This window comes from Polypterus senegalus, chromosome 4 (genome assembly GCF_016835505.1).
Source record: "Polypterus senegalus isolate Bchr_013 chromosome 4, ASM1683550v1, whole genome shotgun sequence".
Lineage (NCBI taxonomy): Eukaryota > Metazoa > Chordata > Cladistia > Polypteriformes > Polypteridae > Polypterus > Polypterus senegalus.
Genome location: NC_053157.1, coordinates 233,370,305 through 233,384,695, shown reverse-complemented (window position 1 = coordinate 233,384,695; position 14,391 = coordinate 233,370,305). Strand labels below are relative to the sequence as shown.

The 14,391-nt window shown below is 42.0% G+C and overlaps 1 protein-coding gene across 1 annotated transcript in view; it reads left to right on the top strand.

Annotated features, from left to right (window-relative positions):
• Positions 1 to 7,751: 7,751 nt before the first annotated feature.
• LOC120528144 (zinc finger and SCAN domain-containing protein 22-like) overlaps positions 7,752 to 14,391 on the top strand; it is a 28,569-nt gene continuing 21,929 nt past the window's right edge. Inside the window, exon 1 of the mRNA XM_039752206.1 lies at positions 7,752 to 7,862. The gene's annotated coding sequence lies outside the window, so the exon portion shown is untranslated. The remainder of the gene's footprint in view (positions 7,863 to 14,391) is intronic.

Below are 14,391 nucleotides of genomic sequence, written 5' to 3'. Positions count from 1 at the left end.
GAGTCATCAACGAGCGACCCGATAGAAAACGTGAAGCCAGTCGGGTAAACACTGCCATCTACTGGACAGATGGAAGATTTTGTATGGTCTTAAAAACCCAATTCTGTCGAAGAAAAGCAGCATCTCGGTTCCATCAGGCCCGACAAATGGCTGCCATGTTACCAAACGCTTTACACCCGATACTCCCAGGATGTGCTCCAGTGTCTTCTGATCCGAAAATGGATTATGCATGACTGGGAATGATGATGATGATGATAAATGTAATAATTAATTTCCAGCTTTGCTCCCTACTGGATTGGGTTGGCTTGTTGATGAAAGAATGGACAGTTAGGTCAGTCGGTCCCTCATTTTCTAAATCGATTTGTCCCGGTTCTTTTTTTTTGGGGGGGTGGGGGTACTGCTGGAGCCTGTCCCAGCTAGCATAAGGTGTAAGGCAGGAACAAACCCTGCCACTCCATCACAGAGCAAACACACACACACTAGGTTTAATTTAGTATCGCCAGTCCACCTCACCTCCATGCCTTTGGACTGTGGGAGAGAACAAGTACTCGAAGAAAACACACCCATATACAGGAAGAACATATAAACTCCATGTATGGTGGGCCTGGGATAGGAACCCTGGTCTCCATACTGTGAAGCAGCACAATGACGGTGCCACCATGCTACCCTGGACAGTTAGTTTCACAATGAAATTTGGGTTAATGTGTATATTCGTCTCACAGTTTTGCAGGGTGGGACCACTCCAGAATTTCTTTGTTTAAGTCAACTGGACCACGTTTCTTCTGGGAAATGTGTGGTAACTCAAGAAAATGACTTGTGCAGTGTCAGAGATTTTTTTATCGAAAGATGCCCGCAGACCACTGACCACTACTAGAATGGCTGACGCAGACCTGGAACAGAAGGACAGCGGACACTTGATTTGTTTTAATGGGGTCTCATTCTTTCTTTCTCTCGACAGAATGTAGGAACTAACACTCCATGGACTGTTAGTCCATCAAGGGGCAAACTGGAATCACCAGTCCATGCACCAGACAGGCACATCTTTGTCAGTTGAGCTAACTACTACGCCACCACTCACCTTCTGTATATTGTGAACAAAGCAAAAGTTGGCATCCCAAGTGGGAGACCTCATTTACCGAAAATCTCGTGGCTAAGAAGTGCACAAATGTCAAACTGTGAGAGCAAAGTGGGGAGGGGGTGTTTGGTGGGAGGTTGGGAACATTGCAGTCAAAAGACCCAACTGAAACATCAAAGATATAAATATGACATCAATTATTATCCCATTATTTGCCTGTCTGAAATCTTCAAATCCACCATTCAGAGAAGTGAGCTACACAATGGCCTGAAGACCCTCAAAACCCCAAACCACAAATCAGCAATTTTAAAAGGGCATCAGTGACTCTGGGAAGTGCTGGACATCTAAATGAGGGCAGACAGGGGCTTTTATAGCCCTCAGTGCTGGAGCCGGAGACACTGAGCGCACTCGAGGACAGCAAACTAATGAGGGGACTCACCTGAGCACTCCGTGACAGAATTAGCAGGCAGGACAGACAAATACAAGGAGCGGATATAGGGAGTAACGTTTTAGGTGGGCAACTCAATCTCACCCGCAACCGCCTGCAGTTTAACCTACCCACCCATACCTGTGCCAGTTTGTACTCCTACAGTTCAGAGAAGAGGTGGTGGAAATTCAATTTGGAAATAGAGATTAACTCTTAACTACTCATGCCGGTGTATTTTGTACCCCAGTCTCAGTTATTTTTTGTCCATCGTCCTTTTACTTGAGCCCACCAGCAGGGTCCGCCATCTCTCCACAAGTTCCGCGTCGCAATGTTTTCCCTCCGGTTTTATGAGTGGATGTGCAGTCACAAGTTCTACATGGTGCCTTTGGTACACCGCGTGGTTACCTACATATGAGATGCTCTCCTAGCAATGACTTTGTCGGCAAAGAACACTCAACAAACAGAAGTGAAATGTGACCCCTGCGCAAATCCTGCAGCAGAGGAAAGTGTGACGGGTGCTGAATGAGCACTGGAGGAGTGAATCAGGTTTATTTTCACATAGTCATAGACTGTGTCAAACTGTATCAAATTACATAAAAAAAATGTACAATTTAACATTATAGCAATATTTTGTATCACAACCTTACAGTGTGCCATTTTAATACTGGTATGTAAAGTACACTGCACGAGTACTTAGGAGATGAGAAATGACGTGGGGAGTTAAGGGTTAAATAAAGAACACTTGTCCTAAACTAGAACTGAAATGGAGAAACAACTAAAAGGACTTCTTCTGGTTGTGCAGGAATACATTTGCAGCACAGTATCCATTAAAGCACTTGGAAAGTAGATTTTAGATCCAAACTTTAATATGGAGATAGAGATGTACATATGACAGCGTGTGTGGTCCAGGGACGTGCGGTCAGGGGAGGCAGGTGAGGTAGAGTTTGCACCTGTCATCATGAAAAACTAAAAATGATAACATAAAATTACCACTGGTCTGTGCTAGAAATTTGTTTTCTGTATGATTCCAATAATTTTCATTATTTTTAAAGTCAAAATCGCTGATTTGGTGCATTTCCTGTTCAAATAAACGGGAGAAACGCGAGGTGCGGCACCTCTCGGATTGCGCTCTCCCTCACACACTGGGCTGATTCCTGCAAGTGGCGCGTGCCTGTTGCTGTCTCTCTGTATGTCGCCAATGTAAGGTCTGCAGACACGTTTATTATACACCCTGACTTTCCACAGTCTGGCTAATATCTTTATTGAATGTGTGTGACATATTTAGTCATGCTGATCGGACATTAAACCGCAGTGAAAAGGCTCAAGGTGAGCAGACAGTACCGCGCTGTCCTGTAGGGGGCGCATGTGAGCCCAACAGGTGCTCGTGGCTGCTGTTCTAGGCAGGTGCTCTATAAATTAGCGATATCAGAAAGTCAAGTGCACTGCAGCGTCCGTTTATTTTTATTTTTTGTTTCAACTGACTGCCAAAATGGAAGATTAAGATTTTTAAGGCTAAAGGAAAATAAGGATGACTTTTACAAGAAAGTGACGGAGATTTTCATGGAGAAGGATTGGCGCATGGACATTTACAAATAAAGGTAAGACCATAAATGGTTTTCAGTTTTATAAAAAATGGGATCAGACTAAGAAAAAAACAATCCAATAATAAAAAACTACATTTTGATTTTAAATAATATACTTCTGTTTTTCTTGTTATCATGTGAACATCCATCTATCCATTATCCAACCTGTTATATCCTAACTACAGGGTCACAGGGGACTGCTGGAGCCAATCCCAGCCAACACATGGCACAAGGCAGTAAACAAACCCTGGGCAAGGTGCCAGCCCACTACAGGGCACCTTTTGGTGAACAGTCTGTATTAAAGTTGATTAAAGCATCAGAATGAAAAGCTTTTTAAAACAACTAAATATTTCAATTAAAGTCAAAATTGAAATCTGCATTTTTTCATACACCTCTCTATACTTTCATTTGTATTGAATGAGTGTGAATTGTGGAATTGCAACAGCGAGTTTGCATGTTCTCCCCATGTCTGCGTGGGTTTCCTCCCACAGTCCAAAGACATTCAGGTTAGGTGGATTGGCGATTCTAAATTGTCCCTAGTGTGTGCTTGGTATGTGAGTGTGGATGTGTGTGTCCTGCGGTGGGTTGGCACCCAGCGCGAGATTGGCTCCTGCCTTGCGCTCTGTGTTGGCTGGGATTGGCTCCAGCAGACCCCCGTGACCCTGTGTTTGGATTCAACGGGTTGGAAAATGGATGGATGGATTTGAAACACATGGAGGGTGAGGAGTCAATGTGCTCCCTCCACTCTCTCTCTCACCGTTATAAATGTAATGTTCTTTCATATCCAAATATGCGCTTTACGTGTCTATGTGTGTCTAAAGAATGCTGATGAGATATGAAACATAACCAGTAGTCAGTGTTCATGCTGGCTGCCAATTGAATAGTCCATAAGCTACTCTTTGGTGTTTATATATTTGTAAATCTCACTCTGAAGGAGTCAGTGCCTCACCAGCAATGAACCTCACCGCACGTCACTGTAAACTAACGAGATATGGAGAGAGAGAGGGAGGTTAGGAGCATGCGAGTTGAAGCAGAAACCTTGAGAACCTGTAAGAAGAATCTGGATAAGATACTGAGAGAGCTTGGCTATTAGCTAAAGAAACCAGTTTGATGGTTTGAATGTTCTCCTCTCGTTTGTCAAATTTCCTCACCTTCTTAAAATTTGGATCCTGGGATGCTACCTTTTGAGAGAATGGAGTTCCTTACTGCAGTGAGTTTTAAGGGTGCCCCCCCTTTATTGTATTTGAAGCCCCAACATCAATTCAATTCAAGTAGTGTGTCTCTGAAAGGGTACAATTCCAGAAACTCCATTTATAGATGTTAGAAACTTCTACCTTAAAATTCCTAACCTGGACAACACCTGTTGCTTCTGCTACTTCCAAATATGGATGGAATTGACTTGAATTCTATGTTAACAGCCCAGCCCTGCTCTTTTCTGCTTACTGCATGCATTCGACACTATAAGGCATGGTGTTGAGATCATTTTCAGTAGACAATAAGGTGGCAAGACCGGTACAACAAGAGCTAGGTGAGTGGTTCAGACAAACAGCTGGCACGAAACAGGGAGACCTGATGTTTCCACTACTCTTTATTTCCTTCTAGCCATTCCCTGTGGACAGTAGTGAAACAGGACAAACTTTAAAAATCAATAAACGAAAAGGTATCGCTAGCTAAGTGGAGACAAGGTACGCTCCAAAACACAGAGGCAGAACGACTCCCCACTCCTGACATCACTCTTCCTCCTCCCCTTGGCCTCCAGCCTTTGCCTCAGATTAGCACGAATATATCAATCCTGCAAGTGAACTATGCTACACAGCGCAATGAGAGAAGTCCCAAAATCAACCAGAATCTTCAAGCAAATTCTAGAAAATAACCCGATCTAAATCCATTAAGTAGTTCTCTTGTGAAAAGCGGACAGACATACAGACAGATAGATGTTGGATTTTATATATTTATATAGGGAGAGATTTGGAGAGGGTGCTGAATCAAAATGAAGACAAGCACAAAGGGGTGATCATCATATAATATTGACCACTTCAAAAGCACTGAAGACATTGACCTGATTGAAGAAGATGGGCTCTACAACTACAACAGAGTCGAGGAGTGCTGTATGAGGATAGTCAGACAATGGGACTGAATATCAGCCGCAAGAAAACAAAGTCAGTGGTATGAAGTCGAGAGTCAACTGGGCAACCATTTAGGCTGGACAATGAAGAGTCAGAGAATGTCACACAGTCTGATTACTTGGGCAGCCTGGTAACATCAGATGTAAGAAAATCAGTTGCTGGATTGTGAAAGCAATGGGGTCTCAGGATGGATTCAAGAGGATCAAGGGAGGACTAAAAATGTCAGACAGGATACAAAAATCTATGTAATACAGTCGTGCATTTTCAACGTTCTACTTTACGCAACAGAGACATGGACCGACCCTCAAACTACAAGATAGAGACTGGCTACTGGCTTTCGAAATGCACAGTTACAGAAGAGCACTGAACATTCGATGGCAACAAAGGGTCCCAAATGAGTCAGTGAGACGACAAGTGGGTGTGAAAAAGAACATAGCACAAAAGACTGTCAAATGTAAAATGAATTTATTCAGACACATCACAAAAATGAGAGACAACAGGCTTGTTAAAATAGTTATGTTTGGACACATGGCTGGCACAAATAGAAAGGGAAGGCCACGACAAGAGTGGGCAGATGACCTGGAAGACTGGACCAGCAAGAATATTGTTGCTAAACAATAGCAAGAGACAGAGCTCAGTGGCACCATCTGATGCAGTGGATGGTCGACAGCTATGGGCATTGAGCCTATGGACCAAGAAGAAGAAGAAGAAGAAGAAAAAGAAGAGTTTGCCATATCTTCAACACCTCCCCTCAGGTCTCACATTACTTTGAGTGTTTCCTCAGAAGGGGTCTCTCTCTTTAAATCAGGTAGTGTGGTGAAGTCGTTAAGGCTTTGGACTTCAAGGTCTGAGGTTGTGGGTTTGAATCCCACTACTGAAACCACGTGACCCTCCACCCAAGTCACTCCACCCGCCTGTGTTCCAATTGAACCAAATGAACCAAAAGAAATGGAACCAGTTGTATTATAAATGTTGTAAGTCCCCTCAGATAAAGACATCAGCCCAATAAGTAAATATTAATCTCTCTGCCTGATTTTCACCGAGCAAAGACAAACTTTCATTTCCAAGCCTTCGCAAGTCACCTCCTTGTTTGTCTGACTGATCTTCTCAAAGTCCAGCTGTTTGTATTACAGGGTGAGTTTATCCACTCGGCGTGTCTGGAGACCCTGAGTGAAGCCCAGTTGGGTTTTGTACAAAGGCTGACTTAGATTTTCATGCAGACGATTCAATGATCTGTATTCACGTTTACGCTGTTGAATGAGTTGAGCCATTTGCTGTGTGATTGAGCTACACAGAAGGATCTTCCAGGTGATAGTTTGGATTCTCCCAGCAGGTCCATAGCCTCCCGCTTCGATGTTTGAAACGACTATGCACCGGTCGTAGATGTTTGGTTTCACACAAGTCGGTCATGCCATGTCCATTATCATTTGTAGACTCGTGATATGTCCACCAACTATACTTGGGTTGGTGAGCTGGCTGAGAGGTCCAATTCTTAAAGCCGCAGAGAATGATAACGAGGTGATGAGGTGAGGTTGTGGCAAGAGCAGCTTTAATGTCCTTGTAAAGTTGGTCTTTTTCCTTGTCCTTGGTACAGTTTGTAGGAGTACATATCGAGACGATTGATATATAGCTTTGGATTGGATGGCATTTATTATATCGTTCACTTTTTGTGGGTGTCGGGGTTAGTGTCTTTGCAATGCTCCATTTGAGAAAGATCCCAGCTCCTCCAGTTCCTTGAGTTGTGGCCAAGGAGTCGATTTCCAGCCATCTGTGATCTCAAGTCTATTCTTTCTTGATGTTTCCAAGGTGAGTCTCGTTGAAAATGTGTCTGTGCTCCTGTATGGCGATGATCTTAATATCTGCATCTGGATATTCATTGACGTTCTTTACATTGATTGTAGTCACACTGAAATTTTCATGGATTTTAATTTGCTGTGTCTTCGGACCTTGTGAGTTATCAGAAATCGGGGTCTGTTCAGTTTCCTCGACCCCGTCTTTGGTGCAAAGCTAGTCCGCTGCACAAAATCATTCGGGCTGCTCAAGCGATCGGTTACGTTCTGTGGATACTCGCTCTTATCCAAAGTCGGTTGGGTTTTACAGCCGGGGAAACTACCCTTAGGATAATAAACTGGCTGTACAGGTTAGCACATTTACAGTAGCGGTGAGGAGACAATCAGCCGGCATGACATGTTTCGCTTTTCATTTTGCAGTCTCATTACTGTTCATGCTGAAAATGAATATCCAATAGATGTATACCTTTTTAGAAGACCTCTGTAGAATAAATGGCAACTTGCATATTTTAATTTGAATTGTCATTTCCTTTTGTGCAGAAAATACGTTTCATAACTTTGCGGGTCCTAATTATTAAATAGTATTGCACAATTCAATAAAAACAAGTCTAAGGAACAGAGAAATCCTGTTAAGTTTGTTAATTATCCTCCCTCCATCCATTAGATGGCGGTGTTTACCAGCAGTTTCGCACAGGAACCCCTTCTGACCGCGGAGTCGCTCTTTGATGACTCGTTTTGTTCCGCTTTTGTTTGATTCTTTCAGCTGGCGGCTTGGGCTGACATACGAGGCGCAGGTCGGCATTTTCAGAGAGAGGGGAGCCAAAAAAAGAGAGAAAAATCGAGAAAGAAGCGAGAGTGGCGGTAAGCAAAGGGAGCATTGAGCGGGGTGGGAGTTGAGAGAAAAGAGAAGAGTGGGGCATGACGCGAGTGGAATGAAAAGGAGACGAAAAAAGACAGCGTGCGGGCGATGAATCAGAAAAGGGGATTTAAAAAGGACGAGATGATGAGTGAAAGAGTGACGAGAGTCGCAGAGGTCTGCTTGTAGTGTTAATGGTGACGGCACTCCGCCGGCCGCCCACTTTCACTCTTTCGTTTGCGTTCACGCAGGCTGCCGTGTTTAGCCGCTCACTCTTTCCGTCCCGTCACTAAAATTCCGTCCAAGTTTAGTGTGCGTAGGGATTCGCAAAAAATCTTGGATTCCAGGTTGCGAATTTCACAAGAACTTACCCAGCAGGAAATCCCACGTAGACATGCGGAGGGTCGTGGGCAGGACCGGGTGAGGAGTCTTTGGTGCTCCAACATACACACTCGCGGAGACAAATCAAATGTAATGCAATCGAGGCCAAAGAGCGCATTAAAAACAACCCAGCATTTAAAGGACAGCCATCTTGGCACCTGTGCGAATGTTTTAAAACTCCGCAGAAGTGTTAGAATTGTTGTTATTGGTCATGATTGGTAAGGATTTATGAATCACAATTGAGGTTAGGGTGTAGATATTTATTGTGGCACAGTGGCGTACTGCCTCTCGGGGCAGGGCGGTTCTTCAATTTGCCGCCCTGCAACATATCTGAATATTTTAATCTATTTAAATAGAAAATTAAAATGACGTATAGAGAGAAATTAAGACATATTTGGCATAGATTTATTCATATATAGAGAAACCGCAATAATTTTTCCACATATAATTATGTACAAGCATCAGCAAGACAAGAATATCGTATAGACGCACTGATAAGCCGTGTTCTAATTATTAGTTTGATAAAATTACGCTGCGAAAACAAGAACCAGTGTAGTGTACAAGTGATAGATGGGGATGTTTTCTGCGCAGAGCAAGGACGCATTCGGATTGATAACGAAACGAAATTATAAACTGTAAATTAATTTATCTTCCTAGAAATTATTATCGGTGTAATGTTTATTTTTCTTATTGTCTCATAAATTTCAACTGCCATGTCTGATGCCGTCACAGGACAGTGAAAATTATTTTTGAAGTATTTGTGGATACAAATCAGAGAATTTTACTTATTTTCATTCATGAGTGTTATTTTTCCGAATCTTGCTGCTTACACACGAATTGTACTGAGCCTTTTGGCCAATAATGCCGCCCCCAAAAATGTGCCGCCCGGAGCAGACCGCCCCTAGCTACGCCACTGTTCCAACAGGGTCTGGCTGCAGACCGTGCCCTCTCAGCCACTGACGTCAGATGCACGCTCAGCCACAACAGGAAGTGCAACCGGGGAGTCGTTTCCCGATTGCTAAGTTGGTACGTTTGCTAGTTATAGTCTTACCATTTATGAACTATATGGAATATTCTTAATATACAGGCTGGTCTGTGTTGGTTTATTAACAGGTTTACCATTTTAACAGATCAAGTTAGCCAAGGTAAATGCTTGCCTGTTATTGTAATTACTAGCATCATGGCCGTGGTAGCGTAGCGAGAGCGCTGATGTTTACAGCGTGCTAGTTTAGTGTTCCCGCTGTTATCCCAAGGAAAAAATCAATTATGCAACCATCATAACTTGCTAACATTATTTAAATTTAATGTATACAGTATTTACGTGTGAATAAAGAGTAAAATGAAAACAAATAGAACAATTCTGTGTCGTTAATAATCTTATATATCAGAACTGTAATACGTACTATACTTTACTGTGAGGATGCGTCAATACCGCCAGAAGAACAAGTACATTTTTTTATCAGTTTTTATCAATAATAATTGCATAAAACACATTTACATAAATACACCAGACTTTTATTCCTGTCTAAGGTATCTGTCCTTGCACACGCAAAACAGCCAGTCTGTGGTGCAGTGACAGCCAACACCAATTCATTGGTCTGGTCCAGTTGCTCCAGATACTGACTATGAAAGAAGATGCTGGGAAGGCTCTGCAGGAGTACAAAACAATGAATGCAGAGGAAGATTCACTAGTTAATAGAGATGGGGGGTATTTTCCGTACGTCACTTAAATCATCCGAGATCAGATGCCTCATCTTGGATGAGTTAATGCCGGTGAAGTTTATCTGGGATAAGTCAGTTTTTCAAATGCAGCCGTGTAGTAGATTAGTCTCGCTGAATCTAATCATCCGAGATGACTGCGCGCGCCCGCGCTGAGTGAAAACCCTGTATATATTCAGTCTAGAAAACATGATTAGCAAGTCTCTGATAGGTTGTGACAAAATGACGAAAGAACGGGTACATTTTTTTTTACACAAGCAGAGCAGGACCTTTTATTCGAAGGATATGAAGAATTTCAAGATTTAATATGCACAAGGGGTAACACTGCAAAAGCAGCCCAAACCAGAAGACAAATTAAACGCTAAGTAGTGTGTATTGTATTTACTGAATGCAGCGTTTCATTTCCTATGTGTCAGATTAATTATTATTTAATGTCATAATTCCAGATCAAACGTGAGCACAAGGAGAACATGGGAACAAGTTAAAGTGAAGTACAAGAATATAGTTCAAACTGGCAAATATTGGTATATAACTATTTAAAGAATTGTTGACATAAAGAATCATATATAAGAAACATTCATTTTAAAGCTAATAAGAAGGCAGACAAGCAAAAATCAGATGTAGGTCTACGTGGTCCAGACCTAACCCCTACAGAAGAGTTGGCTCTCCAGCAAAATGCCCATCGCCCTGTTTCTGAGGGAATTTTTTATTTATTTTTTTGTTGGGTCAGTTGCAGGGAATGTCATATCCTTAGAACCCGTGTCTGACCAACGAGATATTGACGAAGGTCAAATATTTGATGAAGACACTGTGTCTGATTATTCATCAGGAGGAGAGGTACATTTTCCAAATAATGTTTGATCAAACTCCACTCTGATCAGTCCCATGTGCCCCAATCACATTTGGAAATCCTGGGTAAGGAGAATGTTAGGCTTATCGTGAGATTCTTTATGGAGCTGTGGGTGTTGTTGCCTGTGTACCTGCAATGGCATGAAACGCCTCTTTTATTGTCTGCACACGCAGGTGTCCAGGAAACACTAAGAAAACCCGAAGGAAATATTTCAGAGCCGAACAGACTTTACGAATTGCCTGGCAAACTGCACTTTTAGATCGATTTTCCGCATCGCCTACAGTATATAAAAAAAGTGCCGCTTGCAAAAAACCTCAAAATAATGCATACTGTGTGTGTGGTTGTGAGAGCCCGACTTCGCCGAGTTTGACTTCGAATATAAGGTGCTAATAAATCTTTGAGTTACAATATTCCCCCTTTAAAGCGGCATCTGTATCTTTCGAAAAGAATTTCCTCCGGGAGCAATAAAGGATCTTGCCGATCGCGCAAAACCCTCTCGAAATTCTCTTCTTATAATTTTGCACACCGATATCAATTAGTAGCTCATTCATGAATGGCAAAGCCATGACTGAATGAATTCCATGCATAGAAACTGATGAAGTGTGTGAGCTAATCCTCGTTTACACAGAACAGACCTGCTCCGAACAGGTTTGAGGATTTGGATGTGCTGCTATGACAACACATCCAGCAAGAGTTTCAAAAAACCGACAGGTCCAGGATCAGGTCAAATCGTCAACAATTACATTCGCTTAAACAAGTAATCCACGTATGAAAAATACCCCCATGATGTTCTGGCTCCATTTTGTTTTGGGTTTAGCTATGTGCAAGACATGCACAGATTTTTAGAAGAAATGGTGGATTGCAGGAAGTTCACTATGTACTGCTGCCTCCTTAACTAAATTCATGTTTTTTAATGGTATGTGTTTTGTTGTTGTTGGAGTTTTTTTTTTTGGGGGTTCCTTATGTTTATATTAATATATAAACATTTGATTACTGATGTGTCCAATGTCCTTTTCCCTCCACCATTTATTAATCATAGTTTGGTACCTCATGACTTGTAAAGTATAGTACATATTACAGTTTTGATATATAAGATTATTAACGACACATAATTGTTCTATTTGTTTTCATTTTACTCTTTATTCACACATAAATACTGTATACATTGAATTTAAATAATGTTAGCAAGTTATGATGGTTGCATAATTGATTTTTTCCTTGGGATAACAGCGGGAACACTAAACTAGCACACTGTAAACATCAGCGCTCTCGCTACGCTACCACGGTCATGATGCTAGTAATTACAATAACAGGCAAGCATTTACCTTGGCTAACTTGATCTGTTAAAATGGTAAACCTGTTAATAAACCAACACAGACCAGCCTGTATATTAAGGATATTCCATATAGTTCATAAATGGTAAGACTATAACTAGCAAACGTACCAACTTAGCAATCGGGAAACGACTCCCCGGTTGCACTTCCTGTTGTGGCTGAGCGTGCATCTGACGTCAGTGGCTGAGCGTGCATGTGGCTGAGCGTGCATGTGGCTGAGCGTGCATGTGGCTGAGCGTGCACGGTCTGCAGCCAGACCCTTCTCCACTGTTTTGGCATACACTGTGTCAGCAGAGTGCAACCCGTGTGTCACAGCTGCAATTGGGGCACAGGGAAGTATCTACGGACAATCAGATGTTCAATTACATAAACCGGCGACGTGCAGGCAGACACCTTCTAACTTTTGAGAGAATGGGAGGGCTGGAAGGGGAGGCTTCTAATTGTAAGGGGCGGACGCCCCCTGCTTATTCAGGGTAAGGCTTAAGTGGGGGGCAGACATGCGGAGTGAAGTTGGTTCGGAGGGAGGAGACTAAAGGCAGGGCCGTTTCTGACCTGTTTAGGCAAGAAAATCTGTCCCCCAGTACACCGGCACATAATGTGCTACTAACACAAGTTAATCACTTATTTAATTAAACATAAGTATGTGTAAATAGAATAATACAATAGTGGGACTCTTTTGCATGTAAATGGTGCATGTACTAAAACATAGAAAACTTGTATGGGACAATATAATAAAATAGAACTGCTTTACATGTAAATAACTTATTCAACAGACTCTGCCAACTTTATATAGAAAAAGGAAGTACAACAAGTAAATGAGATTAGAAACCTATCCCTGGCAAATGGAGGAACTTAACTGAGCCGTATGAAATCCATACTTTCTCTGCAGAGAATTAATTATTTTGTTAAGTCTTTGAAATTATTTTATTATCATGGCACTGATGTGTGCTTAAAATAGACCTTTTCGGCCGATGTAATGAAGAGCTTCCTGTTTAAACGGGGCTGCGAGACGTGAACTCAGCTCTTCGGTGCACCTCATTTGATTTTTTCCAGCAAACAAATTTTCAAAACAAACCATGTTTTACGACTCTAATCAAAGTCAGAGTAATAATTATGTCAGTGTGGTCATTTTAGATCTGAGATCGGCTAAAATGTAAACAATGACCGTTGTTGACACCCAGCCATCATTACTCAGTTTGCCAACAGATGTCAGAAGGACGGATGCCAAAACTGAACTGCCCAAAGATAAATTTTGCCGTACCAAGCAAATGACGATACGTTCTAAATTACTTACGGTTCCGGAGTTGTCGAAGGGTTCAAGTCAGTCAACAATGTTAGTCCTGGAAAGTACGCCCCACCAAACCAACGTTCCAAAAACCAACCGAACTTACTGTCATCTGCTCGAACCGACACCGACTTACTATACTCGACCATCCAGCGGCGTCACTGAAACATTCGAACATTCTTAGCCAATCATGCAATACTGCATCCGCGTTTGCCATGTTATCTTCTAACTACTGAGGCAGAGTCCCATTGTGTGGTTCTAACTTGTATTGAATCGAGGTATTGAGGTGAACACCATACATACAGATAGTAACAAATTGACGCAAACTCCATACATACGGGGTATTGACGCGAACACCATACGTACGGGTATTGATGCGAACACCATACGTACGGGTATTGACGACGCGAACACCATACATACGGGTATCGACGCAAACGCCATACATACAGATAGTATCAAATTGACACGAACACCATACATACGGGTATCGACGACGCGAACACCATACATACGGGTATCGACGCAAACGCCATACATACAGATAGTATCAAATTGACACGAACACCATACATACGGGTATCGACGCGAACACCATACATACTGATAGTATCAAATTGACGCGACCATAAATACGGGGTACTGAAGCGAACACCATACATACAGATAGTATCAAATTATATATAAAGATATATATTTATTTATTTATAGCTCTGAGGCTAGGGATCTGCACTGGCAATCGGAAGGTTGCCAGTTCAAATCCTGTAAATGCCAATAAGGACTCTGCGCTGTTGGGCCCTTGAGCAAGGCCCTTAACCTGCAATTGCTGAGCGCTTTGAGTAGTGAGAAAAGCACTATATAAATGCAACTAATAATAATTTATTATATGTATGTGTGTATATATATATATATATATATATATATATATATATATATATATATATATATTTATTTAAATTGGACAC